This window comes from Oncorhynchus clarkii, chromosome 6 (genome assembly GCF_045791955.1).
Source record: "Oncorhynchus clarkii lewisi isolate Uvic-CL-2024 chromosome 6, UVic_Ocla_1.0, whole genome shotgun sequence".
Classification (NCBI taxonomy): Eukaryota; Metazoa; Chordata; class Actinopteri; order Salmoniformes; family Salmonidae; genus Oncorhynchus; species Oncorhynchus clarkii.
Genome location: NC_092152.1, coordinates 2,645,048 through 2,653,821, shown reverse-complemented (window position 1 = coordinate 2,653,821; position 8,774 = coordinate 2,645,048).

Below are 8,774 nucleotides of genomic sequence, written 5' to 3'. Positions count from 1 at the left end.
GACAACTTCCGAGTAGTTAGACATGTATAAAATCAACAGACACCATTAATAAGGAGGGGCTAGAAACGTCTTCTATGGTGAGCTACCGAGTGGCTTGGACAGACAAGCCCCAAACTCTTGTGGAGGACTGGCTTGGACAGACAAGCCCCATACTATTGTGGAGGACTGGCTTGGACAGACAAGCCCCATACTATTGTGGAGGACTGGCTTGGACAGACAAGCCCCATACTATTGTGGAGGAGTGGCTAGGACAGACAAGCCCCATACTATTGTGGAGGAGTGGCTAGGACAGACAAGCCCCATACTATTGTGGAGGAGTGGCTAGGACAGACAAGCCCCATACTATTGTGGAGGAGTGGCTTGGACAGACAAGCCCCATACTATTGTGGAGGAGTGGCTAGGACAGACAAGCCCCAAACTCTTGTGGAGGAGTGGCTAGGACAGACAAGCACCAAACTCTTGTGGAGGAGTGGCTTGGACAGACAAGCCCCACAATCTTGTGGAGGAGTGGCTTGGACAGACAAGCACCAAACTCTTGTGGAGGAGTGGCTTGGACAGACAAGCACCAAACTCTTGTGGAGGACGTAATTCTTCCTGCTGCCGCAGATATGTCTGGGACAATGCTGGGGGAAAAGGCCAAACAAACTATACAGCCTTCATCAAACAACACTATTTCACAACGCATTAGTGACATGGCAGGAGATGTTTTGAAACAATTACCACTTCACATACCAGTGAATTATATGGTTACAGCTGGATGAGTCAACAGACTGGCACAGCTCCTGGTATATGTCTGTTACAGCTGGATGAGTCAACAGACGTGGCCTGGCACAGCTCCTGGTATATGTCTGTTACAGCTGGATGAGTCACCAGACATGGCCTGGTACAGCTCCTGGTATATGTATGTTACAGCTGGATGAGTCACCAGACATGGCCTGGCACAGCTCCTGGTATTTGTCCGTTACGTTCATGGGGGGTCAATTAAGGAAGACATTCTCTTCTGCAAACCACTGGAAACCAGGACAACATGAGAGGATATTTTTAAAGTACTGGACAGCTTTGTGACAAATGGTTTTTGGTGGTCAAGATGTGTTGGTATCTGTACTGATGGCACAAAAGCCATGACAGTGAGACATAGTGGAGTGGTAACGCGCGTGCAAGCAGTCAATACCACTTGGGTACACTGCAGCATCCACCATCTGACATCTTGAAAGACGTTTTGGACACTACAGTGAAAATGGTTAACTTTGTTAAAGCAAGGCCCCTGAACTCTTGTGTATTTTATTCACTATGCAATGACATGGGCAGGGACCATGTAACGCTTTTACAACATACAACATGTGTTGGTTATCAAGGGGCAAAGTATTGACACGTTTTTTTTAAGTGAGAGAGAAGCTTAATGTTTTCTTTACTGACCTAAGTGCACTGACCCTGGTGCTAGAAGGGGGGGGGGGGGGGGGGGGGGGGGGAAATCGCAGCTGGAGGCCGAATATTTGAAGGGGTAAGGGACTATAAATGGTTTGGGAACCACTGAGCTAGAGCATCCCACAGGTAAAGCCAGGGAGGAAAATGTAGAGATGGGCTGTGGTCCAAACACTTAAAAGACACATCCTTGTCTACTTACCCTCACCTTATGCCCTTGGGAGAATCCCCGTTGCCATCTTGGGGGGCGGTCCAAATGATTAGCCAAGCAAGGGAAGTTTGCAACGTAAGCCCCTCAGCCCTCGTTCTTATTCGGCTTTGCGAGTGTACAATTATGTTCAATGCGGAGCCTGACACTCCCCATAATTCAGTTTGCGACGATTGTACATCCGCTAAGAAAAGTCTGAGAAAACTTAAAAACAGCATCAATGGAGAAGTCAACATACAAGTGTAAGTAAAAAACGAATGCAAATAAGTTAAAATGTTGTGCTATTAATGCACATGGCGGCTCAAACACGTCTCATTAAAAGTAACAATGTTTTTGTTTGGTTTTATTTTGGAAATTGTAGAAATAAAACATTTTCCTTCTTCAGAAGTTCCAGCTGGGCAAGCTAACATTAGTTAGCTAATACATTTACTAGCTATCATACAGTAGGCAGGCTAACATTAGCTAGGTAATACATTTACTAGCTATCATACAGTAGGCAGGCTAACATTAGCTAGCTAATAAATTTACTAGCTATCATTCAGTAGGCAGGCTAACATTAGCTAGCTAATAAATTTACTAGCTATCATTCAGTAGGCAGGCTAACATTAGCTAGCTAATAAATTTACTAGCTATCATACAGTAGGCAGGCTAACATTAGCTAGCTAATAAATTTACTAGCTATCATACAGTAGGCAGGCTAACATTAGCTAGCTAATACATTTACTAGATATCATACAGTAGGTGTATATTAATAATTATATATTTAATAGAAGTAGACATGCACTCATAATTCACTGTAGCTCATATAAAGCACCCACAAGCTACCGGTGGCTGGAAACACAATCATTGTGGGATGAACGAGTGACGAATTTCCGACCAAGGGCAGTCCATTTAAAAATCCTTCCTTCCTCCCTCGCCCCCTTTTTAAAAATGTTTTACATTTAATTTTTTATTTTATTAACAACAAATCAATACATAAAGCACATGAGGGAACACAAGCATACATAGATTACAAACAATGGACAATCGAGCTAGGGGGTACAATATCACATTACAATTACACAAGGACCTTAAGGGACATGCATATACTTACAATTCTAACAGCTTTTTTGTTAGTAGAGCATTTAACCGTCTTAAAATACAGTTCAATTTCTTTTTGTAGGTTACGAAAATGTGGTTTTCTGTTTGTAAATTTACATTTGTGTGTATGAAATTTGGCCAAAAGAATAATGAAATTAATTACAGAAAAAAATTGTTTCAGCTTATTTCTATTGTATGTAAAGAATCCAAACAGTACATCTCTCCACAATAGTGTAAAATCTTCATAAATGTGTTCAATTATAAACCTACTGATGTCTTTTGCCACAGTTTTCTTACCTGCATACAATGCCAAAAAAGATGCAAAACTGTTTCTGGGTGGTCATTACAAAAGGAGCAATTTAAGTTGATGTTTTCCTTAAACTTCTTCATATAGCGGTTGGCAGGATAATATTTATGAATAATTTTAAAGGAAACTTCCTTAATTTTGTTAACAAGTAGGTATGTGTGTGGCAACATCCAAACTTTTTTCCAACAGATATTATCAGTAAATCCATTCCAATAAGGCATGACATAAGGCATGACATAAGGCATGGCATAAGGCATGGCATAAGGCATGGCATAAGGTATAGATACAACATCCTGCTGAAACAAGGTTCGTAATCGCTCTGTTGTTGAATGGACCAAAAGAGAAACAAATCTTTCCTACTGATTTATTTTATTTTACCTTTATTTAACCAGGTAGACAAGTTGAGAACAAGTTCTCATTTACAATTGCGACCTGGCCTGATGAGTCAACAGGGTCAACAGAAGGTAGGCTCTGAGGGTCAGGTTCCTGAATAACAGAGTAACACCTGAGGGAATGGCATCTAAAACAATGGCAAAATCTTTAGGTGTTACAGGGACCTTGTAAAGTGATGAGAATTCCTTATAACTGAGTAAAAGACCCTCTGCATTTACCAGTTGGCACCAATAGGATATTATTTAGGAACCAATATTCTAAAAACAGAGAGCTATTTTTATACAATATATCCCGATTATTCCATATATAATATCTGTGTGGAGAAAAATTGTGTTTATAAATTAAGGACCATGACAAGAATACCTGCCGATGAAAAGCAGAAAGTTTCACTGGAACTTTGTCAATATTATAATTGCAAAACAAGATGAAGTTAAGGCCACCAAAAGTAGAGAAGACATGATGAGGAATAAAATTCCAGATAGAAGTGGGTCTTCTTAGGAATTGTTTTATCCAACTGATCTTAAAAGTATTATTTAAAGTAGTAAAGTACAGAAAATTCTGTCCACCATTCTCATAAGTGTTCATTACAACAGTTATCCTAATGTAATGGGTACGGTTTCTCCAAAGAAAGTTGAAAAGCATCTGGTCTATCTCCTTGCTTATTTTACTGTCAAGATATAAAGATGGAGCGCCATATGTTAGTCTAGAGATACCTTCAGCCTTGGTTATTAGGACTCTACCTTTTAAAGATAAGTCCCCATCTGTAGCCATTGATTTAGTTTCTTCTGGGTTGTTTTAATAAGAGGGTTAAAATGTAGTAAGCCTCTAGACTTCTGATCCTTTGTAATGGTTATGCCTAAATATGTAAGTTCTTCTTTTACTGGGATACCATAATATGAAGGTGTCACACAATCTTTGACAGCCATGAGTTCACATTTATTAATGTTAAGATATCGACCAGACGCTTTGGAAAAGGATTGTATCACATGGATCGATATGGGAATTTGGTTAGCGTCTTTCAGAAAAAAAGTGTAGTATCGTCAGCCAGCTGGCTTATAATAATTTCTTTACCAGCTATGGAAATACCTTGTACAGTACTATTATTTAAAGAATTTGAAAGAAGTTGGGTGATTAATAAAAACAGGTACGGAGAGATAGGACAACCTTGCCTAATTCCTCTCTTTAACTCAAATCTAGGTGAGGTGCCATATTTCATTTTGATAGAGCGGTTACCATTTGCATAGAGAGTCTTAATAGCCTTACAGAAAAAAATCCCCAAAGCCAAGTCTAACAGGGGAGTGGAAGAGAAACTGATGCTCTACTGTGTCAAATGCTTTATAAAAATCTAAAAATAATATGAAGCTCTCCTCAGTTATTAGGTCTGAGTAGTCAAGTACGTCTAATACTAGTCTGACATTGTTAGAAATATGTCTGTTCCTCATGAAGCCAGACTGCGTTTCATCAATGATTTCATCCAGGACTTCTTTAATTATTTTTGCAAGTAGTGAGGCTAATATCTTATAGTCATTATTAAGAAGACAAATTGGACGCCAGTTATCGATGAGCAGCACTTATTTTTTAGGCTTAGGTATCAGTGTTATTAACCCCTGACTCATTGTAGGAGGGAGAACATTGTTTTTAATACTCTCTAATAAGACTTCAAATAGGAAGGGAGCTAATTGTTCAGAAAATAATTTGTAAAATTCTGATGTAATTCCATCAACACCTGGTGATTTATTGTTCTTTAGGATGTTTGATAGACTCTATAATCTCTTCAACTTTGATGGGTTCATCACACTGTTTAGATTCTATATCACTGATAGAGTGAACATTATTCAGTGAGTTAAAAAACACATCTGTGGATACCTGACAGTACGTTGAGCTATACAATTTTCTGTAAAAATTGCTACAGTATTTAGCGATTAATTTTTGGTCATCTGTAATAACACCATCAATGTTTAACTTATGGATAGTGTTATTGTTAGAGTGAAATGTCTCGAGTCTAAATAAATAGGATGAATTCTGTTCTCCCTCCTCAATCCATTTTTTCCTCGATCTAATAAAGGCTCCTTCTGCTTTTAATTTATATATATTATGTAATGTGTAATGTCATTGTAACTGATCACAAGACAAATAAAGTGACCAGAGGGGTCACAGAGTGTAGAATATTACCACCAGAGGGGTCACAGAGTGTAGAATATTACCACCAGAGGGGTCACAGAGTGTAGAATATTACCACCAGAGGGGTCACAGAGTGTAGAATATTACCACCAGAGGGGTCACAGAGTGTAGAATATTACCACCAGAGGGGTCACAGAGTGTAGAATATTACCACCAGAGGGGTCACAGAGTGTAGAATATTACCACCAAAGGGGTCACAGAGTGTAGAATATTACCACCAGAGGGGTCACAGAGTGTAGAATATTACCACCAGAGGGGTCACAGAGTATAGAATATTACCACCAGAGGGGTCACAGAGTGTAGAATATTACCACCAGAGGGGTCACAGAGTGTAGAATATTACCACCAAAGGGGTCACAGAGTGTAGAATATTACCACCAAAGGGGTCACAGAGTGTAGAATATTACCACCAGAGGGGTCACAGAGTGTAGAATATTACCACCAGAGGGGTCACAGAGTGTAGAATATTACCACCAGAGGGGTCACAGAGTGTAGAATATTACCACCAGAGGGGTCACAGAGTATAGAATATTACCACCAGAGGGGTCACAGAGTGTAGAATATTACCACCAGAGGGGTCACAGAGTGTAGAATATTACCACCAAAGGGGTCACAGAGTGTAGAATATTACCACCAAAGGGGTCACAGAGTGTAGAATATTACCACCAGAGGGGTCACAGAGTGTAGAATATTACCACCAGAGGGGTCACAGAGTGTAGAATATTATCACCAGAGGTATTTTTCATTGTAGTGACACCAGCAGAGCGTTCAGATCCATGGGAAAGCCAGATATCGTTGCCCCACTGTGACCTCCAGAAGTTGGCATCAGCCAAATTTGAGTGAGACTCTTGAAAAAAGCAAAAATCTGTTTGAAATTGTTTAGCAAATAAAAACAAGGCCTTGCACTTCACATTGTTTCGTAACCCCCTGGCATTAAGAGAAACTATAGACAAAGACAAAACAACAAATATTATATAAAAGTATAAACTGTAGTAGGGCGAGTCAAAGACGTAGGAGCAGTGAACGTAAACGACAAGGAACCGAGATTTGCACCATTTAAGTCAATTTAAAGTGAAAATAGCTTATTGCATAACCTTTGAGCTAGACGTTATCTGGCTTTGAAATTCAACTCAACTGGAAATGATGTTCAAGACCAAACCAAGGGTTCTTGTAGTAAGAGAGACTAAAACCCTCTTTAGTGTAATCAGGAACTATTCTGAGAAATAAAACAACAAATAATAATTTTAATAAAAGGGTACCTACTATTTTAAGTACATATGAAAACTGACCATAAAATAATTGAATAAAAAATGTTTTACATATAAACGTTCCTAAGACGTTTTTTGGAAATAAGTATTTATAACTAAATAGAACAATAACCGTGTAAAGTCAGAGCAGACCTGTATGCCCTTTAAAACAGTATCTTAGTTACTGTATACATAAAAACATAAATACAGCTTTCAGTCTTCTTCGTAAGTTTGTAAACAAAATAGGTCTTCTGGTCATACAAGAACAAACTAATAAATTGAAATACCTGAGTATTCCTGAAAAATAGTCACCTGATGCCTGTTAGGTAAACAACATAAGGAAAATGAGAATACCATGTCGGAAACCATCAACCTGTTCCTTCTGGTGAGATTTTAGGGAGGAATTTCACCACATGCAAACTCCACAGTCTTCTTCAAGCCTTCGATAACCACGGTGTTCGCGCCTACCATTTTCTCAATGGCGTCACACCTGGAGTTGATGAGTAAGGAGAGGGTAGCCACGATGTCAGAGTTCATGTTGGGGTTTTTGGAGGGTGGAGGTTTGCACGGAGTAACCGGTAAAGAGGGGAATTCGTCACCTTCAACAGCATGATATTATCCATAGGCGAAGCGTAGTTATGGCAGTTGTCTATTGGCACGTTTCTTTCTTGTTGATTAGCAATAGAACGGTTAACTTCTTCCTTTCTTGTTTTGTCACGACTTTGCATGGACATGCTGAAATAAATGATCCAATTATCATTCCAGTCACAGGAAAGGTCTTATATCTTGAACAAATAAAAATAGTAATGACTGTAAACTTGTTTTCTTTTCTTTTTCACAATCTTTCTGAAGTTTGGTACGGAGCTCGGTAAAAAAAGCGTCTGTTCAAGCCGCCATCTTGGCCAGTCCTGTCCTCCCTCGCTCCTTGCCCTGCAAGTGTCAACTCGTCAGACGTCATGATACGTCATGAGAAGTGTCCACTTAATTTTAGAGCTGAGGGGAGAGGGTGTGTCTTTTAAGTGTTTGGTCCGCACACATGGAGTTTCAACTTCGGATTCTTCTGCCACTTCTTCTTTGGTATTATGGCGGTCTGCAAATTGTTTTTATAGGTTCATACCGCCACCTACTGCATTGACTATGTATCAGCCTACTGTTCTCTATTATGAATTCTCTATTGCCCTACCAACTAACCCTGCTTCCATTAAAAGCTCACCACTATTCCACTACTTTGGCCCTATCTGATTCTACTCCAGACCAGCAGCCTGGGAGGAGGGCACACTGTCATTCAAAATGTCTTGTAACTCTTCTGCAGTAAAATCTCGTACTTCTCTGCAGCTGCCCTCGAGCACACTTCTCACATCTAGGAATCTCTTGTGCAAGAATGTGGTAAAAATGGGCCTTATTTTTAAGGGGGTCATATAACATTAGCCAATTTGTTTTTATAGGCTAAAGTACAGTAAATACTATTTGTGAAAGCAGTACAATACAAGCTTGCATTTTCATCCCATAAAATGTAGTGGAATTACACATCCTTTTGTCCTCAGATTGGAGATGTATAAAAGTTTACACTCATCACTGTAACATAAGATTGATTGATTAAAACAGATAAATACTTTGGTTTTGTTGTTTTGACACTCTAGGAAAGCCTTAAGATACATAATCCAGTTGTTTAATAAAATAATAATAATATTTTTTCTCTCTAGAGTAGTAATATATTGGATGAGTGTGTTGGGGGTAACTGGCCCCTGGGGGTTAACTGGCCCCTGTGGGGTTATGAATGTGTTTCTACCTGTCATTTAGACAATGACTAGCCCAGTTAGCGCTAGTTCATGCTAGCTAGCAACTTCACTAGCAGTAAATGCTGGTTAGCTTAAGCTCATTGGAGTACTAGCTAGCAACCTTATTTATTACCAGATCGTCTGATGTAAAATACATT